Here is a 27,740-nt window from a genome sequence, read left to right as displayed (position 1 = left end):
CTTATTGTGCCCAAAGTGATGTACAGCCGCGGCGGAGCTGTTAACTGGCCCGATCCTCGACTTGATATATGCCGTTCCAGGGCGCTCGGCACAACACTTATTCCCTCTCTCGCGTCCCGCCGCGCGCCGCGTCGATGGCACGACGTTATTATGCCCATAATTCACCGGCGCTTTGACGTACACACCTCGCAAAAATATCGATCCTTATTGAAGGGGACGCACTCCTGGCCCTGATTTTTCCCCCCCGGCAGACGCCGTCCGCCACGCGATGGAAGAAAGAGAAGATTGCCCCCTCGACGACGACGTCGGGGGCTGACGGGGCATCTTCCTATGTCGCTCCGACGTGCTTTCACGTATGATAAATGGTCATTGAGAAAACGTCGACCCGGTATTCGTTTCATATCGCAATCCACGTATTCATATCAAAACGACGCGCTAGATTGAAAGGTGGTATAACGACGAGACAGACGGCTATCCACCGGAACGATGGTACCCTTATGGATATCAAAATTTCTATTTCGAACAAATAAAAGAATAATATCGATACGTCGGATATAAAATAATAATACAAAATCACATTCCCTAATTTTGATTTAACGCATTTCGATGAAAAAGAAAACTGTTTAATTATTAATTTTAAGACAAAATCAGTTATAAAAATATATTTCAGTGTAAGAATTTATTGCGCGTGAAGAATAGCACAGCTTTTAGGATAAATTAGATTCACGAAATTTTATGATAATTTCAACAACATTTTGCACGCTCTTGCAGTCGAAGATACGTTGTACTGTACCAGCAGTAGCACTATACGTTTGTCGATATAACAAGGTAGACGGGCCGGAACAGCGGAAAGGATTGGTGTGGGAGGGGGAGGCTGTTGCGGGAGTGGAAATGGGGTTTGGGACGCGCGAGAGGTGGCCAATGCCGTTTTATGCATACCGAATGCATACCCACCCATTCTGATGCATCGCATGCATGGACAATTGATTTATGGCCGAAATAAACCGCTCGCCTTTTCGATAAATAGAAAACCCCCATAACACACCGAGCGAATCACTGAATCTTCCGTATGCACTTCGGTCAACATGTAAAAGTTGTATTTAGTGTTATTATATAAACTCTCAAGATTTATCAAAAACTTATTTTTTGAATTGAGAAGTTCTGTCTTTAGTTCGATTTAAATTCAATAATTGCATAATCGGCAGTTGTAGAGATGCAATTGTAGAGATCAATAAAAAAAAAATTAATAGAAATAATTTATATATTATAATATAAATTATGTGTTGAAATTTATCTCCCTCAGATAGCTAGAATAAACATAAAAAGAGATATCCTAGGAGATATCCCTTTCTCTCTTTCTTGTTTCGCAAAATTCTCTATAAATTTTTGCGCTGCCGCGCTGCCGAATGTTGCGGAACAGTCGGCGACCGTGCGCGCTTAAAGGATTTATCTACTCTCTCGGCCAAAGTAGCGCTCGAACGAAAGAATCCTTGGATTAATGGCGTCCTACTTTCCACGCGGACATGGAAAGAGGACGTGCACACGAGGAAGATCGAGAGAAGATGGAAGATCGCAAACTAATGTCGGAGGACGACGAGAGACAGCGATGGGGAATAGATGGCGACCACGTCGGTGGTTGGGAGAGAGAGAGGGTCCGAGGGAGGATAGGATCGGTCGATTGTAACGCATATTAAAATTCCAATATCCAGACTTCGGATAACTTCTGTCGTATATCACACATGCGAACCGAACGCTGCGAACTAGTCTGCTTCGAGGTGTACGTTCTACAAACTGCTAGACCCTCTCCACTTGAAAATCTCGAATCGACGAGCGTCCGTGAAGACCGGTATATAAGATAAACCGTTTTATGTGCAAAGTTACGGTAAAATGCATATTCATCGGCGCTTCTCTCTCAGCGCGCGGGGAAGATTTCGAAGGTAAAACTTGAGCTGAAACTGGGAGTATCAAAGGAGTAAATCGTCGCCATTGTTCTATGATCCCCGCCACCGTTCAATGATTTCTTATTAATAAAACTGCAAGCTCGATTAAATTTAAATCGGCTGCAATCGTGCGAACAATAATTACTACTTATTAAAAATTACACTGTTCCAGTCGGTTCCAGTTATGGTATATTCTCTGCTACGATAACGAGATCGAACAAATAATAAATAAATGACTCTTATATTACAAAAATTTATAGGTGATAATTTCACCCGTCGCGCACCTTTCAGGTTTCATGTCTCAGAAGTCTTTATTTCCTGTCATATTTCATGTCGAACAAACGAAGAGACACAAAGATGTTGGAGATTTATAGTATACTGAAACTAATTTTCTCAACCGCCAATGCCACGCGCATTCTTCCTGCTGATTAGACGACGTTGTCTCATTCGAAAGTGAAACTGGCTTTAAGGGATTTCGCGCGCCGCAGTCTCTTTCCCTTACTACCCTCACTCGATTCTTTCTCTTTACATTCGGCGGCGCCGATAGAAATCGGATGGAATTAAGGATCGCGCTCACAATAGCAGTGGCTACGAGACCGTTCCGAACCTTACAATAGATGTAAGATAGGCGGAGAGCCTCTCTCTATCCACGGTCGTAGGAGTGTCCCGCCGATAGATTTATCGTGGTTTTCTTGCCGAGAAGTTCCTCCTTCCTTTGCGGCTATCTGCGATCTATGCCGTGCCCTTTTCTCCCCTCGTGTCTCTCTTAACTTCACCGACTATCGCTATCGCCGACTATCGGTCGCTGCAATGCCCTCTCGCCCTTCGCTACGGACGAAACTCGAAAGCTCGATTCGCCAAAGAGATCCGTAGAATTGACAACTCGCGGCATTCGTATTCCTCTTCCCTCGTCGTTCTCTCCGTTCTGCTCGCCCCTAGATTTCTCTACCGTTCGCGTCCGTTCGAATTTCCACCCGGCTCGAGATCGCCCGCATCGCCTCCGAACGATCTTCGATCCCTTCTTCGTTATCCCATCTTCAGACGAGAGAGCAGTCTCATTTTTGTACTCTCGCTCTCGTTCGCGAGTCGAGATTTTTATGCCTTACACGCCTGATCTGCCGGCGCGATATTGCGACGCTGATGGCGCGAAAATAGTGGAAAAAGACGTCTGATCCGAGCTACACGTACACGTACATGTGCTAAAATTAATGGTCTATATTTGCGCATGCATAGCGTTTCGTTGCAATAAGGCTTACATACAGCTGGCACGTATTATCCTTGTAAAAAAAAAGTTTCTGAGGCACGATCAGAAGCGAGAGACACGAGATAACAGCGAAACGAAAAGACAAGTGCGCGTCCAGGAAGCGTGAATCGCATAATTACGAAATTCTACACCCGTACGACCGAATGCGGTTTCCGGTCAAATTGTCCACGAATCCGCATAAATGTGGCACGCACTCATTTTGCGGCGCGGTTCAGCGAAACTACTGCGTCGCCCGACACAACTAACCACCGTTGATGCCGATGCAATATGTTCATTATGCGTGCCCATTGTCCATTCATACCGTCCAGCAATATGTAATTGCTTTTGTTGCGGTCTCACGAATAGAGCGGCGCAGTTCTACAAACTCGTATTTATCTAGAATACGCAGGCGTTGCATATGTATATAGAGACATAGTTATCGCGCGGCGATTCCGAACGGCGGATCGACGTAACGAGATTGTATCCTCGTCGCGACGACATCAGTTTTGAATCGAAAATTTAAAAATTATTTCCCTCATTGTCACATCTGCCGGTATTTCCAATTTATAAATCCAAGAATATCGAAAATCGTATTTTTTAAATTAATTCCTTAATCCTACGGATTTTCATTCGCGACATTTACATTTAACTCGAAATAAATTTATCTCCAATAAACTGAAACAAAATTTGGTTAATTTTCGCTAAAACAGATAAAATTTTCGATCGATTTGCTGAGTTATCGGAATATTTCCATCGTGCGCGGGAATACATGTACGTGCGCGCGTTTCGAACAACCTTTCCTCCATTAAGTCTTGTAAATGCAGTCGCGCACGTCACCGACAGGCAACCAATATTGGCTCGTCTCCTGCTCGTCGCCGCCACACTTTCGTCTCTCGTTTTCTCACTTAGATGCGCGAGGGCGAGATGAAAATAATTTACCAAGATGTCGCAATAAAACGCACTTCGACTACACTTACCCTTTATGTACCGAGATAGACGCTCAAGTCAAAAGAAAGAACTTTAAAAGCGTACGTAAAAAAAGTCAGTTTGGTCGGAGTAAAAAATATTTTTTAGTTTAAAAGAATAGATTTCTTTCTATGTAGCTTATTATATATAGTCTTAAATTTCATTTTACACAAAAAAATATTTTTTCCTTGCTTCCTAAAATAATTGGTTTAACAACGAAACAAAGGCAATGTTACAACATAAATGTTCTCTCTTTATCTATCTATCTATTTATCTATCCATCTATCTCTATCTCTCCATCTTTACCTAACATATATTAACATGTTAGCGTACCTAAAAAAATATGCAAAATATGAAATTGCGTCGGTTCAAAATCTCAAAAAAAGGGAAAGAGAGAAAAAGAGAGAGAAAGAGAGAGAGAGAGAGAGAGAGAGGGAGAGAGATGGCATGGGTGCGTAGGTTGATGAGAAAGGCGGATCGAAGAGGAACAGGGAGCACGAGGAGGGCGTCGGTACAGACCGAATGAAGTACGAGCCGGTAACGTCGGCCGGAAAAGTGACTGCTTTTAAACCGTCTGCACCGCGAGCTGATTGATGGAGTTTCCTAGGACCGAATTGCTTCCTAGGCACACTCTGGGATTCCATGGGACTCGGAACGTAACTGCAACATGTAGGGGCCCCGTATACCCGACACGTCAAGGACTATAGGCATGGTAACGCCATTACGCAAACACGCACGCGTTTCGACGGCGGCTTCTTGTCCTCCGACGAATAATCGCGATGCCGTGACGACAGAGTTCAGTGATTCTGAACCTTCGAAGAAAAAAAAGCGGAACAATTTTTTCGACCTCTACGCATTAGCGACAGTTTGACGACGAAATAAGATTCTAAAAGGTCGTAAAAAATATTGCCTATATAGAAAAAAATATTCCTTGTACGATTACATGGGAATGATTCACAATATATGATAAAATCAAAGTTTTCGATTCCATTTGAGTCTTTCGATAAATTTTAATACAACTTTACTACATTATTTGAATGCAATTATTCTCTTTAGATTCTCTTCTCCATAGAAGATTTAAACTAAGAGATTGAAAGTTTAACCGCAATTCGTGATGAACGATGCCATGGCAGATCACTTACTTCATTATGATCGTTTCTTGTAGTCTGCGGGAGTGCTCGGCCATTAATATAGCTTCCACCGATATCAGTGATGGATTAAACCACTTGCGCGCGTTATTACTGGTTAGTCCGCGTGTCCATGTCGTTTATTTGCCGATTACCAGCTCAAATCCTCGAGTTTTCAATCTCTCTGTCCCTCTCGCTAGACTTCTCCTAAAGGTTTTATTAATGAACCAACGTTATCCTACCTTCCGACGGCAACCTAGGTTGCATCGCCTTTGAAGGAGAATCTCACACTACCTACCAAGAAAGAACGGCAACGACTTATTTTCACGTCACGTGCAGCATTCGTTAGTCTCGAGCGCTTCAAAAAATCGATAGTTTGAGAGACCGTCAGTAACGATATGAAAGATTAGATTTTTGTAATCTGATTAGATTCAATGAAATTTTCATCGCGCTTAAATCATAGCGTTAAATATATATATATATATATATATATATATATATATATAGAGAGAGAGAGAGAGAGAGAGAGAGAGAGAGAGAACGAGGATCGATCAAAGAATTATGAAGAAAAATCGATCAAGTTCAAATTAATGGATTTGTTTTTTTAAATAATGATATATATAAGTACAGAACAAAATAAGAATTTTAAGCTTATTTTTCATACAAAATGAGCGACTAAAGTCAACGGGCAATTTAATCCATAAAAGCTGACTAATGTCGCATAGCTTCTACGTCCGTTCATCATCGTTGCACGCCGTACGTCGCGCCGTCGTGTCCGAATGCGGGATACGTTTGGGGGTGGAATAAAGCGGGGTGCAGCGTTCAACGGCGTGGCAACGTTTAACGTTACCGCGCGGATGAATGATCGCATTCCGATAGAAACGATGACGGGAGCGTTGCATTGGGAAAGCGCCGAGGCAAATGCCGATACGTAACGTTGGAGGTCGTTAGACGTCAGCGAACAGAGCGGCATAAATCAGGGAACTCGGGGGTCAGCGATAAGCGGGGGTGTAATTACCAGAGAAGGTGATTATTCGGAGACAGCAGGAAAGAGCGAGTGAGGATAAAAGGGACGTGTAGGAAAAGGGAGAGGGAAAATAATAGTATAGAAATGTGTAGGAAAAAGAGAGAGGGACGGACGGAACTGAACAGAGAGAGAGTAGACGAGGGTGGAGAGTGCCACGGTGCTAAATTGCACACACAGTGCCGCAAAAAGAGCGACCAATCTACATACATTTACATTGCACGGGTTTTGTTATCCGGTCCGACCCCCCCTCTCTCTCTCTCTCTTTTTCTCTCACCCCCATGTGAAACCACGCCAATCCGAACGAGCCATCGAGTTAGGTTGAGAGTCGGTATCTACGGTTGCCGGCAGCCGTTTTATTTCGTGGGTTGGTGTGCCGCTGCGCCCTTTCTCCCTCGTGGATTGCCAATTAAACGATCACCTAGGATCTGAGTCCCGTGGGAAAAAGCGTCGATTCGCGGTGCCTTTTATTTTGCCGGGACAAAGAAAAACCTTCCTTCGGTCGCGTTTAATCGCGCGGTAGCGAGAAAGGCGCTGACAATCGGGCCGGAAATATGCGGTCGTACGACAAGCCTCGAGCTCGAAGAGCTCATAGACATATACACGTCCCCGAATAGCCACACTCCGTATTGTTGTGTCTCGTAGCGGCGATAATTCGCGTGCGCGCGCGCGACACTGGAAAGTGGAAGTCGGATGCGGGAATCAGACACGGCGCTGCGGATTCGCGTGGAATAGACGCGCCGTTAAACAACGAGAAGCGTCCCCGAAGTTGGTACCTATCGCGACCCGACGACGCGCCATTAGCGACCTAATTCGTCCCAAGGGTGTCCTTTAAGTGCACACTCCGCCTGCAGGAAACTACCGTCGCGTCGGAGTCGGAGAGCAGCCCGCGGAGTCGAGCCCGCGCGAGCTCTCGAGTAAGTACGCGAGATTTTTGTCAGCAGGCAATCTGCATAGATTTACATCCGTTTAGTCGCTTAGTTAAGCGCGTTATCAAAGTCGCTCTCTCGCCGCGCTACCTCGGGCGCTTTTGGGTAATATAGAGGGTCATTCCTGCTACGGTCGACAAGGGGCAGCAAAGAGAACTCTCTCCACCACTTCGCGTACCTATTCACCTATTTTTCTACGCCATCTCGCAATTATGTCTGAAACGCGTGCGCTATCCGCTGCCCCGGTTAACTTCAACGACGTCTGTATTCCGTATGCGTTTTGCGGGGGTCGAATATATTTCGCTTTTACGATTCTACCTCCTCGCGTGCGCGTTTAGGAAATTCATACAAATTTATGCACAAAATTTAGATATTCTGCAATTCTAAGAGAAAAGAATTCGCAACGTAACGGTAACAGATATAGAGTCTAAATTTCCTTCGTTAATTTATATCAGTAGTGATTGTGCGAATGATTTGAGGGATACGTTGATACATCGACGGTAGCGACGAGTCCCGCCACATTTTTCATTATGAGATACCGGCGATTCACGCTCCGGTGGTTCCCGCGTTAAAGCGCAATTCCGATAACATAACCGCAAGTTATCGCCTCTTAGAGCCCAAGAGTAAATCCACCACTTGGTTCGGATCAGGTAGCACCCAACGAACCGGTGGATTTACCGCGGCGCTATACAGAGAGCCAACAACATTTTGTCGGGTCATCGTGTAGATGCTAGCTATATCCACCCTTCCCCGATCCTTGCGCTCGCTTTTTACGCGGGGATGAAATTTCTGCCGGGAACAGATGGTGTCTCGCCGGTAACGACTCCATCTCTCGACCTGTATGTATCTATAATAAAGATATACAACGCAAAGTGTTTCCATCTTGGTCGTGAAGCGTCACTTCGCTGATGAATTTTATACAAGGCGATATCTTTCCCATGCTATCAATGCACAGTCGAAAGTCTGCAGGAAAAACTCGCATTACGATATATCTGCTGTTTCAAAAAACAGTACGCACAAAGATATCGACCGGCGAATATCGATTGCAGACTACCAATCGTTTTCCGCGACGGCGCGTTGCGTGCCTTTAATAGGTCTGGGTAAATATTTGTGGTAACCTTCCAATTCCTCCCAGCGAAGGAAGAAAATTGATTCTACTGGCTACGTTTGTGGTGCAGTTCGTGCAGACAGTGCTCGCCAAGCAGCTTAGAAGAGAGAAGTGAGATCGAAAGGAAACGGAACAGAGAACGAAGAAGAAAAGGGGAGGAAGAGAGGAGAGAGAGAGAGAGAGAGAGAGAGAGAGGGAGAAAGAGAGAGAGAGAGAGAGAGAGAGAGAGAGAGAGAGAGAGAGAGAGGGAGAAAGAGAGAACATAGCGCGGAAGAGATCCAATGTGAAATATTTTTTCATTTTACATTTTCATATAAACTACTGGCAGACTCTTTTAGATGCAAATGCAACGTTTACCTAGCCGGTCCGCGATGCATCATCTCACATCCATGCGAAACGCCTAGCCGACGAAACCGTGACTTTCTTTCACGGGATCCCTTTTTGTGGTACTCGTTGAATTCTCAAGACGCGTTGCGTAGTGTCGAAAGAAAACGCGATGTGGATACTCGGCGATCTACATAGCATCCGTTTTGACATATCACGCAGCTAGCGCTTCCCTGTTTCCCTCTTTCGAGAAAGTAAATACGGCGTCCCTTGAAACCGCTCGACACCGTGAGAGATCCCAGAGGCAAACAATCGCGGGAGTGTTGCAAAAACACGTTTAAACCATTTCGAGAATATTTTGTGTATATACATTATAAATTGAAAGGTTTTCTGATGGATGCAAAATTTAGATAATTGATCGTGGAAACATTACGAAAATATTTTGAAAATATATAATTGATTTTCAAAACCAACTTCAAGACAACCATAAACACAATGAACCCGTGCACGTTTTGTTGCATCCTGTCGGCTTCCTTCGGCGACACTTGAGAATTAATATATTAACGGAAATGTTTGCAGGATCCGCATGGCAAGTATACACGTATACGCGGTACCGTTCCGTGGTACTAATCCCGATGAATGTTCCGGTGCGTATCCGCTAAAGCTATGGTGAAAACCGGGCTCTCCCGAAATGGCGGCGCATGTATACCTATAACACCGTTGGGGTGTTCTCGAAACTGCGCGCGGCCCATAAATCTCGAACAAAACTAAGCTCCTAGCCAGGCTGGCGTGATGTAACTTTAAAGCCCGTTAAGTGATTATTAACGTTCCTGCCTCCGCGCGGCACAAGCCGTGTTAATATGCAAGAAACCGGGCTGTTTTGAAATGCGCGGCCCGTAATTACTCTTCGACCGACGACGACGGTGATGCACTTGTCGATACGCTTGCCCGTAATAATCGAATTAATCATTCATCGTCATGAATACGCATTATGCGCCGCGCCTGCTATGAATAATGCGTTATCCGTTTGCTTTAAAATATTAAAATTCAACGGCGATGGTAAATCCGCAAACGTCGCGGATCTTGAAGTTCCTAATGCTCTCAGGCATGACGCTGTAACCTGGATAATGTTAAAAACTAAAACTCCCATCAGTGTAAAGTCGACGTGAAACTCACATAAATACAGTTTTACAAGAACTTTTTATCGCAATAGCTTGTGTAGTCCTCTTCTCCATCATAATTCTAGCTAAGAATAAGATTATCGAGTTTACTACTTTTAATATTATTTCCCGAAGAGATATAAAGTCAAACAAAATTACGAAGAGGAAAAGTAAAAGCTCTTTTATTCCATGCATAAGATGCATTGAGGCGCATCATGTATCGCGCTTTTTCCTCTCGTAAAATTTTTGAAAAATTTTAAACCGTTTATATAATTTAAAAAATATCTCAGTATTTTTTGTTTTGCAAAAAAGATTCTAAATTCTAAATCAAACCCAAGATAATATCTAATTCAGCTCTGAGTAAGTATACGGATGCTATTCGCTAATCTGGAAACGATAAAAAGAAACATAATCAATATGCCACTACGCACGTGTATGTGTAAAATAAGCAGATACGGAGCCAGGCATCGTTAACGATTTGGCGTGCGCAGCCTCGCTATTATACCGAAGGAATTAGTTTTGCAGACGTAATGTCCAGTCATTACCGGTCACAAGAACACGGTAGCATTCAGGTTGCGCGCAAACTGTGTTATTTATTAACTTTAATTCGCGTAACATCAAATTAGTAACGTAGTTAGACCGCGAAAACATCCGCTCTTGGGCTCGCGGCCAATGAGCCTTTTGCCAATATGTATGTTTTAGCGAAACAGCCAGCACACATTCGCGCGTTTCCATCCTACTTCTTTTTCCGAATATTGCCTCCCGCCGTAAACCTTCTAATTAACGACGACTGCGAATCCGATAAGAGGCTTCTCTCATTGTTGTCTCTCCCTGACCTCCGTTAGGCTCCTTCCGTTCACGCTTTATCACTACCTCGGGAGATTCGCCGCGATAGCGCTTGGCCTACATGAGAGTAATTATGCTAACTAAATGTCGGTCGACCTTCGTCAACGAGATTTAACGGTATTCAGCCTCGTTTTCCAAGATCGCATTATTCCGTCATGATAACAATAACACGATGATTCTATCGTGAACAATAATTAGTTTGAATTAAAACAATGTATAAATAACAAACCTAATAAATCCAGGATTTCTTAACAAAAAATTACGCAATGTCATCACGCAAGACATCCCTGATGCAAATACTACACCTTATTATACTCTTGTGACATTTCTAGCAAATCCTTGCATGTCTCGAGCTTTACATTTTATCATGTCGCGACAATGTCAGTCGAGAGACGACATCGTGTCTAGGACTGCGCAAAGTATTTTCAGACTGGTAAAAACACGAAACATTATCCCTATCTCACATAACATTCGGTGCTCGGTTTACTCGCGATGGCGTACGCGAGCTATCTTCACCTGTTAGCGGGAAGAACAGAGCTGTGTCCTACAGAGGGCTTTCATCGCTCGTCGTGCACGTCCCATATCTCCGGAGAAAATAACCACTTAAGTTCTTATACGAGAAGGGAAAGGAGCTCGAGGCGGCGACGGGCGAACGGAAGACAAGAGAGAACGAAGGTGGATAGAGAAAGATAAGAAAGGACGGTCCTAGAGAAGAGAGGTCATGGTAAGGTGGATTGCTCGGCCCCCGTAAAATTACTCCTGGCTATCGTTCGTCCCCCACTTTCGCAGATACGTTGAGACCCCTTTTCAGCTGCCGAAGCGCGGTGAGACATGAGGGGAAGCCCGTCATGGAGCCTAGATGGGTCTACATCTACTTAATGCCCGCCGCTATCCGGAACAAATTACTCGGGGGACCGAGAAATTAAGTCGACATCTTCGCAGGATCCACCACACGGGGATTAGTTAGCATAGAGTAATCCCGTTGCTCGACAACCGACTGGATTCCTTTAGTACTTTCGCAAATTACACGTAGCCGCCTTTAAAATCGACATTCGAGAAGATTAGTCACTCGATCGTGGAATAAATTAATTGCGCTAACGTCTTTCTTTAATGAGACCTCGAGAAACGTGTAAACAAACTCACAAATTATAAAACATGAAAAATAGAGAAGAAAATGTAACATTCATGTTCGGTACTGTATAGAAATTTAGAACATTGACTGCTCTTACTTCTTTGTTTCATTGCATATTCATATATAGCAAATATAAGCAAAACATAATCTTGCATTCTCTAAAAAGAGAAAAATGTTGCTACCACTCTTTTTCTTTCTTATTTCGTATTCGATAAAACAGAGTTTTGTCTACCTGCTTCATATTTAATATTCCATCGATAACATTTATTCTAAGTATTCAAAAGTAAACTGCTATTGTAAAGTTCGATGATATCATACACGAACTAAGACGAGACTAGAAAAAGTCGATGGATATTTAGATTCGCTCGTTGTGCGTAGAAATGGTAAAAAAGTTAGAAAGTTAGAGCCAATGAAACCAAATTCACTCTATACATCCGATAGAGTGAGCGACCCTGTTTTACACGCTACACCCGGTCAATCCGAGTATTGGGAAACTCCGAGATTTCCACAGACCGCGCAATACGGCCCTTACGTATCGATGGAAATTGAATACGGCGTATCGGGACAGGAACCGGGGTATTCGTCAAGTCAAAAGTTCGCAGGCGGAAAACCCGCGACGCGACGTCGCGCGAGACTGCCGGGCCAATAACAGGCCGGAAACCACTTGAGCGACGGCACTTCTCACAGACAGCCGGGGAGACTTCGTTTCTCGCGCCAAACTGAGGCAAATCAAACAAAACCGAAATCGGAGAGACTCGGCACGGATCAGCTAAGCCAAGCCCATCCGCAGCTAGCTAAACGGCAAACTTATCTAATCCAACTTCTCGCGCGCGCGGATAAGAGAGGCAGAAATGGCGGAAAGAGAAAGAGAGGACGTGCGGCAAGCCAAGGTGATAGGAAGAAAACGGAGAGTGGGACCAGATAGACACCGCAGTCTTTGCAGTGTCGGTAAATACCTCTCGTTTCTGGCAACCGGGATACGAAGTTTATTCGGCGTGCTCGAGATCCGGAGGCTCCGGGGGGGTTCTTTAATTACTCGAGGCGGAACATGCGGCGTGCTGTTTAATCAGCCGTTCGCTACTCTTTCCCGGTGTACTCGAAGCTCTCGCGCGGCATCAAGGACTACAAAAGTGCCGGACGGAAGGACAATATTTGCCATTAGCCCTGAATCGGTTCGCGAAGATTAATCAGATTCCAGGCGACGCGTTTACTGTATATCGCTTTGTCGCGATATATATACAGACGCAAAGTTTTCTTTAGCGATAATTCGGCCGGTTAACGAATCTTATACAGCCGAGATAGAACCTCTCGTATAATTGGGTCGCGCTCTCCTCCCCCCCCCTCCTCCCAGTTCGGTGCGGATCCAATTTCCAGATCCAGCGGAAAGTTTCGCGATAGCTGGCCGTACTTCGTACTCTAATTTGAGACGGAGGAACATTGGTTTTATAAGCCGTCGTTAATCGCGGCGAACCGGAGCAGCTGTCGGGGCGATCCTATAGGATGGCCCGAGCCAGCGGCGATTTCGAGATAAGGTTTCGAGGCTTGTTGGTGCAACCTGACCAACGTAAAACCCCAAATCCCCATGCGACCATCCGAGTTGAACCTTGCGGTGTTGTGGCGGCATTGGCCGACCTCTCCGCAGGATCTATCTTGAGAAATCCTCCCTCCCTTACAAAGCCGCGAGAGAAGCTGCCCCGTAGTTAACTGAATGCCGTTCAATGTGCATTCACCGCAACAGCGTCCGCGGTATCTAAAGGTCTTAGAATCGCTTTCGTGCGAGAGACAGAAGCTACTTCGGTGTCTGAAGATTCGTTAAAGCCGCCATCGGATACTATTTCGATGCACAATGGGTGGGATTCTTGCCACGGACAATGGATGTCGCGCTCCGACGCGCTTTTCTCAACACCGTAACTTAAAGAGGCCGTCTTATCAAGCATGTCATTTTTCGCGAGCGGCGGTTTATATTCATTCGGGATATGTCCCGAGATAATAGAAGACCGGCAATAAAATTTATGCGTTCTCTCGATCTCGCTTCTCGTCTGCCGGAACCACTAAGTCTTTGTCCGACGAAGGTAAACGCGTCTTCGAAAATGGTCGGGGATTCATTTCGTGGCGTGAAATGAAGAGCGAGGTGATAAGATAATTTTTCCGTAAATTCAAGATGGCAGCGGCTGATGGAAGGTCGCCTTCGTGCCAGTTATTATACCATTTCGCATTATGCGGAAGCCACTCGCTCGGAGCTTCGCCTTTGCCGCGGCTCCTTGAAATGGATCCGAATAATTTATAATATTGGTTTATCTTATGAGATATTCCGCAGTCCTGCCTTATGAATCTCCTTTGTACCAACAGTACGTACGCTTTGCGAGTCAATTTCCCTGAAGGTGCCGTATAAAATCCCGCGCGCGATCCGCAGAGACCGGTAATTCCGCAAAAATCAATAATTTAAGATTTAAAATATTGCATATTTTAATTTAGACTACCTGATACTACCTCAATTCAATAGCCAAAGAAACTGAAGTACGTTTAAATTAATTAATATTTTTGGATTTTTTTTATGATTGATATAAAATGACGGTTTATGTAAAAATGTAAAACAGTATTTTTAGATACGACTTGACGATATATTTATAGACAGTTAAATGATGAATTTTCTTGCATTTTTTGTGATCTAAATATTATACGAAACAGGATATATTCGCGCAAATAAAAACGTCAAGCACAAAAAAACTTTGAAACACGTTTAGATAGAAACTTCAAAATCGATCTCCCTAACGACCGACTTTCTCCAATGTACGTCGAGCGTTCCAACGCAGTGATTAATTAATCCATTGTCATTAGACTGATTGTGCATAAGGTTGCATTATTCTGTCAAATCTCCGGCGTGGATCCAGCAATATGCTAGGCTAAAAAGCCCTGTGCACAAAGCCACCTGGGAGACGAATATGGTTCAATGATAGTTTTTATCGAGGGTGTTTCTATAAAAAGGTGAAAAATTGCACCGTTCAGCTGAAGTTGCCAACAGGCTAACCGAGATATTTGCCCAGGAATCGAAAGACCAGGCGAAGGGGGAGGAAAGAATAACGAGATAGTAGCGGATAGACGAGACGAAACGGGGAGGGACGAAATAACGATAACAAAACAAACGAGAAAAAAAAGGTGAAAAGGGAGAAGATTGCGAAGGGCGCAATGTAGGGCTGAAACAGGGCGCGCGAATGACGCGAAGGGCCATGGCGGCTGTATACGTTGATCAAGGCGCGAAAGGACAGGGAAGTGATAAAAAGCACGACGGCACGGCTATTATGGGGATAAAATTAATATTTGTTGCCACAGTTTTTTTACTGTCAATTACCAGGATTATTTTTATGAACATGTCCAACAATCTTGCAAACCTGACACATCGTAAACGTCTATTCCATTAACGTCAAATCAATTGATCGCGATTATTGCGCGACTTCGTTACGAGTTCGCACATCGCCTTCCGGACGAACGATTGGTTGGGCAACCAGCCTTTGTTTATTTATATTTAAAAATAAGGTTCGATAGCTCCCCGATCGCGATGGATGTCCCGTTCTACAAAACTGATATCCTCTGTCGTCGATTATTTATGCGTCCAGCGGACACATTTCGGATGGAGCGCGTCCCGGAATTATTTATTTATGGATATCATAAATATCAGGACGATGTAAATTTATCGGGGGGTCGATGCGCTTGAAAATGACGAAACGAGGAGAATCGTGGCGCTTTTTTCGCCACGGAATACGAGAAATTTTGAAATGATTCACGCTTCGCTCGATGCCGAATCACGTCGTCGTCGCTGCGCGGTTGTAGAAAGGGCTCCTGAAAGGCGATAAATCACGGTTCATAGAAATCAGCGGCCTTAGGAAACTCACGTCGTGCCACACTCGCTATTCCGCGATATCTGGCGCCATTGGCGGAAACGTTTTAGGGCGCGGAAATTACCGGAAATCTCTCTTTTGACTTGGTCGTGGCACGATGGATGAAACCGTAATTCCCGGTTCCCTCCTCTCTTCCCCCTTCCTTTCCTCGTTACGCTCGATAATGCGACTGACGGATACGTCGTTGAAAGCGCGTTTTCTCATTGCCCCGCTTTTACGCCCTTAAAATTCTATCGAGATATACGAACACCATTGAGAGAAATCGATACTAATCCGTCCAAGTTCTGCAGAAAAAAAAATCCTTAACCCTTCTATTATCTATGGTAAAGTAATAAAATTACTTTCGATAATTTCCTTCATTATAATTTAATCTAGAATGTGAATAATTTTAGTTTCGTATAATTAAAAGTATATAACGGTGAAAAGGGAAAGAAACAATGCGCAAGAATAAATGTGTGTGTACATGCAAGTAAAATATTGTAGAGAATAAATACGCCAGACTTATATATACAACAATAGATATTTATCAGCGAATACAGCGTGATACACGGGCACTTTTTGCACGCTGTACCAATCAACTTCTCGTCAATTGCGACAGCATCGGCGAAATCAAAAAGTGTTAACGCGCCACATCGATACCACCGCCGACAGCAAAGCGCACGGGGACGTCGCGACCACAGAAAATTCCACGCGGCAGCCTGCCTGCGCTATCGGCGTCCGCTCGCGTTTCCGTTTTGCATTTCAAATTCCCACGAGTAAAGCGAACGGTTAAATTCAACGTGTGTGCACGCGTGTGTGTACGAGCATCGCGAGTGGCAAACAGGCAAGCGGGCCGCATCGATTCCCACCACTTTCGGCTTAACGCGGCTTCAGCCAGCCATGGACCACGTTCTTGCGATACGTGCCTGAGAAAGAAAACACCGAGATTGTTTCGAATAGCCGCGGCAGTATAGAATCGGACAACGGAGCGAAGAACGAAGGCTGCGCGCGTGGGACGACGAAGGGAATCGAGAAAGGCAGACGCAAGTAGGACGCAAGCGATTCGAGGAGCAAAAAGCGGTATGCGGTAAGCGGCAATGAATTAATCGCCGTGAACAGTGCAAGCTCGGTCCGACCTCCGACCAAAATCCCGAGCTGGCCTTCCATTCTGCTTCCCTCTTCTGCCCGCCTACATCTCTGCGCCCTCGAACCTGCAAATCCTCCCTAAAACCCCTAATGCCGGCGACCGCAGCCATTGCCTCCGCCACTGTCGTTCCGGCCGTGGCATCAACGATCGTTCCGCGACGGTGATTACCGTATTAGTTTAAGAAACGACGCGGTTCTATCCTGAAAGCGGCGAGGATCGAGAGCAGCCATAGGGAAGTACAATTTACAAACTAATAGCGTTTTTCACTGGATAGCACTGAGTGCGCACCGAAAACTCGTTGAGTTCAGATGGCACTGTCCGAGTGCACTGAAAGTGCGAATTTCTTGCGCTTCCAGCTAAACATCTCAGTGCAGTTCTGTGCATATTTGTCGCTCTGAATATGGAAAGCTTTATCAGTACTCGTGTTGCACAAAACTTCTTATTAAATTTTTTCTGTTTATCGGACAGATTTCCATAATCCCTATAGGGAATCATTAGCCATTCCCTTATAGGGTATGCCGCATCTCCCAATATATGAAATTTCCCTTCACAAATTTTTTGTAAATTATCATTGATGTCCGATAACTTTAAAACTCGGGAATCATGGATCTTTCCTGGAATCCCAGTGAAGACATCAATGAATCTTTTTCGAGCATCACATATACCCTGTAATGTAATTGCAGGAATATCGTGCCTATTTACGTAAGTGGACTTTATTTTATGTGCTGGTGTTCGAACTTTAATCGACGTCCCATCGACACAACCAATCACATTAGGAAAACCAGCAACCTAAAAATTTATATATCTTTATAAATAATTTTAATTTATATATACTTTACTCGCCTAATTCTTAAATTAGTGTTAATAATTATTGACATACATGCTATATATATATATATATATATATATATATATATATATATATATATATATATATATACATATATAATAGGCACGATATTCCTGCAATTACATTACAGGATATATGTGATGCACGAAAAAGATTGATTGATGTCTTTACTGAAATTCCAAGAAAGATCCATGATTCATGAGTTTTAAAGTTATCGGACATCAATGATAATTTACAAAGAATTTGTGAAAATGACAAAATATCCAATTCTGGAGTGGTAGGTTCGCTACCTCCTTTGCTCCGATCAGATGGATAGAATCCAGAATGTGCATACATCTCTATTATCTTGTAGGCTGTTGTTCGTGTAACGCGAAAATGACTTTTAAACTATAATAATATAATTATTTGTAATATTGATACTAATTTATACAAAACATATTATTGTTTTACATAATAATACAATAATAATACAAATTATAATCTATAAAGATAATAAAATGTACATATATGTATGCTTACATCCTTATCCGTAAGGTTATGTACTACCTGAAGAAAGTTTGCAATCTTTGGAATTTTTCGCGGATTTTTTTCTTGTAAAAAATTATCTTCATCACTGCTAGATGATGATGATGATGAAAGCAAATCTAACAGCTCAAATATTAATCGTGCATCCCGCCCAGCCATATTGCACTAAACTGGCACCGTCTCTCAGAGCTCGTGCCGAATTCTTGCACTAAAGTGCGAAAACTCGGCACTAGACTTTCCAGTGAAACAGCACGCACCGTTTTCATGCGCACCGAAATGCCCAGTGAAACACGTTGCCCATGACGAGTGCGCACTCAGTGCGCACTAGTTCTCCCAGTGAAAAACGCTATATAATATAACACACTAGAATACCGTAGCAATTCTATAACAGAAGATTTCGTCTTTAAAACTGTACGACTTTCATGTTAGTTTTCTAATGTCCCGCCATTTTCTTTCTTTGCGCACGTGCGCGAAATCTCTACTGTCTCTTGAGATTAACTCGACATTTCCTAACGTCTTTATCGTTCTACAACTTGGCGACCCTCAGAAAGTGAAGGTTCCAGACTTGAAATCGTTATCCTTTTGCCTGAAGATAATATAAGGTTCAATCTGCAGTAGAACCATTTCCGAAGTTTGGAACTTAAGCCACGCGGATCGAAGTGACTGTTATTTCGGATCACGATCTCCACGAAGTACGGACTTCTCCCCGGTCCCTTTTATTTCCGCTTCACTGTCTGCTTCTTGCGACATTTGTAAAATGACGATAAGTTTAAATGCGATTTCACGATACTGTGTATAGCTCGACAACGGACTCTTCTAGGTGGAAGGTTCTCGAAGGTTTCGCAGCGGAACGTTCTAACTTGAAAAAGCACATTTTCTACCTCTTTTTTGTACAACAAAATGCACCGTTTATCTTGCACCGATTACTATTCAGGTCGCTTTCATTACAGTATACCGAGAGAGAGAGAGAGAAAGAGAAAGAGAGAGAGAGAGAGAGAATTATGTAAATCTAAGAAATTTGGATAAATACTGCAACGTTAACAAAAAAAGTCTTTGGCGATGAACGCATTAAACCGATACGTTATCGCTAAGTAACCTCCGTCACGCTTTTTTTTTTATTTCCGCGTCCGGTTACTTCGCGGCGACCGATATCTGCCCTCAAAGCGAGCATTACGAATGTTTCTCCTTGAGGCAGCTCACGTAGGCAACATCGACTCGACCTATTTCGTGTCCATTCAGGCTACTTCGAACGAGTCTGTCTCGGTTCTCTTCGCTCCCCGTCCCCGAAGCAGCTCCCTCCCGTCGCAGGTAGATGCATGCAACGCTGCACTTCGCTATCTGGTATCTCCTATCAGCTATCTACTCCACTTGCATACTGGATTTAGAATAGTTGGATATGGCAAGGATCGAGGTTAAATACTTATTTCTAGAGTCGCTCACACTCTAAAACTTGTCCTAGATTTCTATAACGACCGCGAACCGGAATCCTTTGCGCCGCAAATCACCGCCGGTGATAACTCCGCACGAACGCCGCGCTCTAACGTGCGGAGTATTCAGCGTTAAATCGCGCGATTGCGAGAAAAGATCTCTCTACGACGCGGCGACGGTGAAGGAGCATATCCCTTTTTTCCATTCGCACGCTATAACACTTCGACGGAGGACCTCGTTGGGACAAATAGAATAACCGGCAACGATAGGAGAGAATACGAAGACTGTTCACCGTGTTCCCGCGATTTACATGTAAATCGCGGACGGTAGTTCTGCGCGCCATTTCGAGGTAATTTGGACGATCGCACGCGATCAAATTGGCGGAGCAGTAGAACTCGTAATTGCGCGAATCTGCGGGCCGTTAACCGAGTATACATACATGCAATGCCTGTACATAACCCCGAGTTATTCAAAACTATGTGAAAATTATTATCTATGACACGAAACGAATTTTCGAAGATGAATTGTACGATCGGCGGTGCGTAGAAAAAAGATAAAGAAAAAAAAAGAATCGAATAAACCAAAAAAGGAAAACGGATGGAAGGATTGAGAGAAGAACGAGAAAGAAACAACCGGCAAAAGTAAATTCTCGCCAGACTCAGCGTGGAACTTCCGGCTGTACTGTCTCGCAAAGTTGTGCTTTTGCCTCTTGGCCGCCCCCGCCTCATTCCCATCGACGGCAGCGGAGCTACTCCAAGTTCCGCGAAATGGAACTTCGGTAAGCCAGGCACCTCGCGCGACGATATCTTAGTCTCGTGAAGGAGGATGCGAACACAGCAAATGTCACGCTACGTAATTTAAAGCTGCGCGAATTCCGACGAGCGACAATGCGGCAAACAAGTTCTTCGAACAAAGTCCGCGGTGTATCATCAGTGATTCCTCGAAAAACCAAAGAAAACAGATACTTCTTTGATCGCGGATAGTAAACCGCGGCGTGTACGTAAATTATATTTCAACAAACCAATCATCGACGTGCAATACGCGGTTTCGACGGTTTCTCACGAAGACATAGGACGTCTGAGCGACTTGGAAGGGAAGCCAGAAACGCGGATAAAAAGCATTTCCGTGCTCTTTCACGGGAAGCTTCGGTGGATTCACTTGTGTCATACTTGCGCCAGGAATGGAACAACTTTCTTGAACTCACCGGGACGCTTCTCTTTTCGTAGAAAGAGAAGCAGAGAACGACGATACCGCGGACGAAGAGGAAACGGCAAGGGGCAGAAATGAGACAAAAAGCTCTTCCGGGAAAGTAGTTCCGGCAAAACAGAAAACTCGCACGCGTCGCGCTCGTGATGCTCGCACACGACGCCGACGCCGACGCGGACGTCAACGACGCGGATAGATGTTTTGTCGCCGTCCGTCCGGCCGTGTTGCCCAGAAGCTGGCGTGCGGAAAAACTTTTCGTGAAAGCACGGAGGACGGAAAGGAAAGATACATTGTGCGACCTCGCGGATCCGCATGCTCTACCGGTTCCCGCTCGCTGGGAAAACAGTTTCTGTTCGATGTATGCGAGTGAGTTTCCCCTGCTCCCTCCTATCTGAATTCGCCAGCAAGCAAGTTCACGACGACCCGTCGAAACGACTGAAAAACCTGAGGCAGATAAATATAAGGATGAGTCCAATGGAATCGACGGACACTTCAGCGGGTAGCACTTCCGAGGCCATTCTTCCGGCGATCTGTGGTCAGCAAACGAAACGACAAATCGCCGTCGTCCGATCAAACGGTGATTCACGGCGACGCGAATCCCGCGCGGAATGGATCGCTAACTGAGACGCCGAACGGATAGCGGATCGAACGAGCTCCTGGAAGTAACACGATCGGCGCGAGCCATTCTACCCCGCCGAGCGTAACAATAAAAATTCGTTTTGCGTTCGATACGAAAATGCGCCGGAGAGATTCGTGAAATTGAGAGGAATCGAAAGTACATTTTCACAGACGATAAACTCACCGCGAAATTTATTTGCGCGCTTGCCGGTGCTTCTCCACGCCCCATTAAATATTCTTGACTTCGGCCGGCGTGTGCAGTTCCGTGTATATCGAAGATAAGAAGCGTTAAGTATCGCGCTTCCCTCTTTAAAAAATGCAGATAAGCGAGCGCAAGTGTCCCGCTCGGGGAAAAATGTAGATTCGCGTATCTAACTTGCCAAAGTCAAAGTTTCCAGAATGATAAGTGCGCGTGATAGGTATTATGTATGATAATTTAAAACGAGACCCTTTCTTGCTAAACACACAGAAGTCCGTAATAATAATAAACTATTCTCGAGTATAATGTTACGCGCAAGCAGACACCTATTAAAATTACCCGATGTCATACAACATTTTACTAAAAATTCAAAACAGAAAAACTTTAAATTAAAAGTAGATATGCAAATCAAAAGTAAAAATTGTAATTTAACGGATATTCATCTGAAAGCTTGAAAACCTTTTGTACGACAATTTTAATATATTACTGCGGAAGTTCTTCTAACTTTCTTTGACAGCGATTTAATATTTTAGTTAGCTACCTATCGCAGCTTCTCCTCGTTACTTGATGGTGAAATTATTGCATCGCGTGCTATTTTCCCCTTCGCACCGAAGACAGCAACCCGAAGATTGCATCTTCCTCCGTCCTCGTGAGATTTTCGATTTACTTCCGGGAAGCAAGAGTAACGGTCCGTTCTCGTGTTTGCTCCGTGAGGGAGCGTAGCTGTGTAGCCAAGGCAATACTGTACCGGCCGGTTGTCATTATAATGTGTATTTACATAGCCATGCAAATGCGGATATACGCCAAGCGAACCGAGCGTGCATAAGCTACATATATCGCTAGAGAAAGAGATAGAAAGAAAGAGGCGCAAATGCGTGCAATCGATGCATCTATGCCGCCAAGGACAGGCTTCTAGTCCTATTATAATTGTCTGCGAAAATGCACACTGTCATCGCACGCGAACGCCGCGGTAACGAATCGACACGAATCGCGCTCACACGTGTAATTTCTCCATTAACAAGTTTCGAAGAACGTTTTTTAATTTGCAAAACACGATTCGTCAATGACGTAATTAATCGCGCTCGTCAAAACAAGCGAATCGATTACATTAATCGCGATTAATGATCGAGTTGAGCTCTCGTCGAACGCTAAATTAATTCGACGCGTCGCCGTGCGCACAATAGATCTTCGAATCGGGCCGGCCGGTACGCACATTATAGTACCGGAATATTCTGATAGTTTACGATAACACCGACCGCGAACGACGGACCGTGAAATTGCGATGATTAAATCTGCTCGTCCGTAATCAGGCGGTGTGGGCGTCAAACTTAATGAACTCGGCCGCGCGTGTTGAACATCATCAACGCCATTTCAACACATCGCGCGCAGAATCGGCGAGCAACGAAATTAACCCCACGGCGAGTCGATCAGTCCGATGCCCCGCGAGCTGTGCGTTCGGAAAATCGCGCAACCCGCATACGCGGACCCGCGTCCGCGTCCGCATTCCCCGCGTTAGGATTCTGCCCGTGTTGTCCGTGTTGCCCGTGTTGCGTGCCATCGACATATCTCGGTTCGTTTTCGAAGCACAACGGTCAATTAATTCGCGCGTCTAATTCAAGAGCTAATTAGAGGGAGGAGGCGAGGCGGGAGGCGGGAGGGGAGAGGCCACGGGCAAGAAGCGATATACTATTTGCAATAAGGAGAATATCGCGCAACTATTCCAGGACTGTTTCGTATGCGCGAGCCTGGTTACGGAGGTAACCTAAGTACAGTTCCCTAACTTATATTGAAGATGTTTGGAAGCTTTTGAGTTCGAATTGCCCTGCTGCCGCACGATATGGCCGTACTTCGAGTTCCTCTTATATATACGCGTTGTATGTACGCCGTTCTATGTAACGTTCTATCCCTGTCCTCTCCCCCTCCCCCTTCGCCTTAGTGCGCGCAGAACAGAAGTATCGGTGCATTGTGTTAGTTTCGAACGTGCGTTGCTCTACGCGGGAGCGGTTACTTCCGAGGTTGCTGATGGTTCGTGAAGAAACCCCGGAATTCGCAACGCGCATCCTGATTACTCGGCGAGCTCGCCCGGCATTACGCGTCGCTTAGAAAAGCCGCGGAATAATTCCTCAACTTCTCTCCTCGCATATACCACGTTTTCCTCCTAGTCCTTTCGTTTTTAGCAGTGAGTAATTCTAATAATGCATGAGTACTTCATCGTCGTAAAGTTCCGCTTTACTTCATTTTCCGCGCACGCCACCTCGATCTTCGCTATTTCAACGAATTCGTAAGAAGCAAGAAATATAGATTTAAAAATAATTATCCCGCAAAATTAACGCGTAAACTTCCAAAAAGTTCCTCTGTCCAAAAACCTGGCTTTTGTCAGATGTCTCTTCGATTAGAGACAAAATTTACGTAACAAATTTAAGAAATATCGAAGATTGATTTTAATATTATTAGGACTTCATCCAAAAGAAATCTCTGAGAAAATTGTAAAATTTACAATCTGTCCATCCTTTTAGTGAATTTTCGCCGGAGGAACGACGGCTCTTGTTCGTAGCACCTGTCGCCTCTCGACGCATTCGACCCTCGATTTTCTCGCGCGACAAGAGAGAAAGGTAAGAAATCGTGTATACAGAAGGGAGCCTTTCATATTTTATTAGCCGTCGATATATTACCCCGGCACGTGGTGCAACCTCGCTCCCGCTCGAATGGTCTTCCTTGTATATAGATATCGTGTTTACGTTTACGTTAGGGGATGGATGGGACCGCGCAAAGAGATCGGGCCAAGGTTTGCTTTAGCCTCCGCCGGGACGGTCACGACTGTCGTCGATTGATACGGACGCAGGGTGAGATGGAACGGTAAAGAAATAAAGGGAAAAAAAGAGGAACGCGCCGCGGACGCTTATTCCCGACAGATATTTTCTCTTCGAGATGTTGTGAGAGCAAATCGGCAGAAAAGCGGGAGTCGATCGAATTGCCGGTACACACAACAACGCCGCTGAGAATCGCGCTCTTTAGGCACGATGACTTTGTCCTTCTGCCGCACGATGACACATCCATAAAAAAAAAACTCGAAGCTAGCGCGCTTCAAGTTGCTATATGTTGTTTTAATTAATATTAAAATTATCTATAATTTATAGTATCACAACAAATATAAATGCTGCAACAAAATGGACAAAAACAATTACATCAATGTCAAAAGTCAAAAGTCCAAAAGTTTCAAAAATAATGTGTGCATATTACGCAAATTTTACATCTTTGCCATCTAAAACTGTGTCTTTTGAAATTACAACATAATGCATTCGGATGGAATATCTGAGCGTAGAAAATATTATTTGGAAAGTACACCGAAATCAATATCGTATATCTCTCAAATGAGAAAATAAGATTTAAAAATCGTGAAAACAGATCGCCGGAAATTGTCACGTTGCCTGCATGTCGCCTCTAATTCCACGGATCATGAAGAAAAATCTTAGATATTCTAACTTCGTATGGTCGCTTCATGTGGCGTGTGGCGGAATCCAAGAAGAAAGTTCCGAGTCGGACAATTCGAGACTCGTAAAATGCAGACGATACGACGCGAAGGGTCGTCCTGAAGAAATCCAACTGGTGCTGAATACTCACTCGAGAAATACCATGCAGGCGGAAGGAACGGCAGTATCGTCCGATAACATCGCAAGATATTTCAATACGACCCGTTTTCGAACACTCCCCACGATTACGGATGCTGCGAGTGATTCGACAGCTGTTAACGATATCAGACCGATGCAGTCTTCTCTTTTAATGCATCGACGGAAAAGAAAGTTATCACCATAATCATTAATATTTTTATTTATGGAAATTTAATAGAGTTCAATAGAGTTTAATAAAGTTTAATCAAGTTTAATAGAGTTTAAATAGAGTTTAATAGAGAGCATTTTAAACTTCTACATTGTCGTTTCTCAGAATAATATATTATAATAAAGCTAGCCTAACAAAAATCAGTGAGATAATATGACGACATTCAATCTTTGTACAGTGAAAACTAAATTGTATACATTAATGATATAAAATGATGGACCTCGATGCGTTTCAGTCACCGCAATCGAAATTCGAGGGCATATATGGGTGGGGCGAGTCGTATTCGCAGAGCCAGCAGGCGGCGCCATCGTCCCAAGAAGTTCGTAGGGTAGGTAACCCACTGCAGTAACCCCCTACGTCTCCACCGGAGCGAGGGAATGTCTGCTAATCCTTTACAGGGAATTCAAGTGATAAATTCCGTAAATCCCTGTTCAAGCACACCCTTGCACCGACCCATCTACCCTTACCATTACCGAGAGTTCCCCGTTCTTCCGCGTCCCCGCTGTCCCTATTCTCCACCAGCATTACCCTCTCTCGCCCGGTCCTCGTCGCTCCATCTACCCCACCCACTTACCTGGAATCTAGATTCACCTCTCCCAGGCTCGACTCACCCTCCGCTACGACTCCAGGAAAAAGTAGAAAACTGCGATTACAAAGACTTTCCTGGCGCACCCCTCTCCCCAACACGCCGCCCCGTTTCCTTCTTACGTCCTCTCTCTTCCGTTCTATCGCAGTTCCTTACTCCTTCCGTCGTCGTCTCGTCTTCTTCTCGCTGTCTGTAACTTTGTAACCGCTCCCATTTTCTGTCCTCTTTTCTGTCCCCCTCTTGCCGCCGTTCTTTTTCGTTCTTTTCTCTACTTCTCATTCTTTCCAGTCTTCTCACGGTCTTTTCCACCCGCAGTTTCTCGCTCCTCGTCCGTGCGCGGCGCGCTCCTTCTCGGATTAAAACTTTAACACTTTGTTACCCTTTTTCTCAAAGAAGGAAGGGCGTAAGGAACCGGGACGCGAGAAGGAAGATGAAAATGAGCGAGGTACGGAACAGCCGTAGACGGGAGCGAGAAAGAGTCAGGCCCGCCATCGTAATCCCGGGTTTCCGCTACGTTGGACAAATTTCAGTCTCCGGGCGAATTTCGTCTTTGATAAAACGGCCCATTTTACATTTCGCACCTCCGCGTCATCCGGGGCGGAGATCGCTTTCCGCGATAACGAACAAGTAAGCAAGAACATCCGAGCGAAAAGATGAGTGCGCGTGCTTGCTGGTTGGTATTTTAGAAAATTTGGCGTCAGAATTTTTAGGTAAAATAGAATTCTACGAATGTACTCTTGATGTCCGTGCAATTATTAAATGTCTTGCAACGTTCAAAATTAGATAACAAACTTGTTACTGAATTTAACCAACTTTATTTAAAATCGCCATAAAAATAGCGAATATAAAATAATGGAAGAATTAACGAATTGATCTAAAACTGTTTCGCGCTTGCTACGAGTTAGTCGACATACTTTTGTTCATCTATCAGTTAACTTCAGCGGCATTAAACGCAAATAACGTAATTACCGTCCGACTGAACAACACGCGAAACTTTAATCAACGTAACGAAAGTCATCCATTTGCCGGTCCTGACAACATAATCTCGCGTGAATCTTCGATGCACATCTAAAACTGCAAACTCGTAGATAAGTTGACCTAAAACGATCGTCGTCTCTTACGCTCCACTAGATCTATAATCGGGACAAAGTTTCGGTCAATCCTGAAATCCAAGATATCGCCACGGCGAGCAAAAGAGTTCGATTTAACGTGGCGCATCATAAATAATCGTTTCACTCGAGGAGACAAAGAGAGCGAGCGGAAAGCAAAGAGAGCACGAAAGGAAGGAAGACGCCGCGACAAAGGATCAGCCGAAAGCGTTCCCTTTGAGCATTAACGATTGATTGCGAAATTGCAGCAGCAGAGTGATATTTCTATGAGATTAGATCTTTCTCCCTTTCCTATATATATCTTTCATCGTTCTTCGTCGCCTTCGTCGACTCTCGTCCACTCTCCCACCCTCCTACTTCAGATTCGAGAAACGGCAAATGACGCCTCCGTAAAGACAGCAACGGGATCCTATAAAACGCGGCTTAACAACTCCCGGTACTGCACTTAAATTTAAGATCACGAGGATTTAACTAGGCACTTGAATGTATCCTAAGTAGAAAAGACCAGGAACGAAAACCGATCCGTTTAGAGTCAAGAAGCGCTACGCGCCGAGGATGCAA

At 44.4% G+C, this 27,740-nt stretch overlaps 2 protein-coding genes and 1 long non-coding RNA gene across 3 annotated transcripts in view; 1 reads left to right on the top strand and 2 right to left on the bottom strand.

The window, feature by feature from the left end:
• Positions 1 to 27,740, bottom strand: part of Mib1 (E3 ubiquitin-protein ligase mind bomb 1) — a 369,291-nt gene that overhangs the window by 286,900 nt on the left and 54,651 nt on the right. The window lies entirely within an intron of this gene.
• Positions 1 to 27,740, top strand: part of LOC143897439 (uncharacterized) — a 188,004-nt gene that overhangs the window by 126,855 nt on the left and 33,409 nt on the right. The window lies entirely within an intron of this gene.
• LOC143895794 (uncharacterized) lies at positions 17,059 to 18,540 on the bottom strand. Its single transcript, XR_013256466.1, has 2 exons — positions 18,191 to 18,540; positions 17,059 to 18,058 (listed from the first exon to the last, which is right to left on the bottom strand). It is a non-coding gene; the product is annotated as an uncharacterized LOC143895794 (long non-coding RNA).

This window comes from Temnothorax americanus, unplaced genomic scaffold, assembly GCF_048541705.1.
Source record: "Temnothorax americanus isolate GAGA-0224 unplaced genomic scaffold, ASM4854170v1 Scaffold1, whole genome shotgun sequence".
Lineage (NCBI taxonomy): Eukaryota > Metazoa > Arthropoda > Insecta > Hymenoptera > Formicidae > Temnothorax > Temnothorax americanus.
Note: the sequence above shows the minus strand (reverse complement) of the source record. Positions and strands in the feature narration are given on the sequence as shown.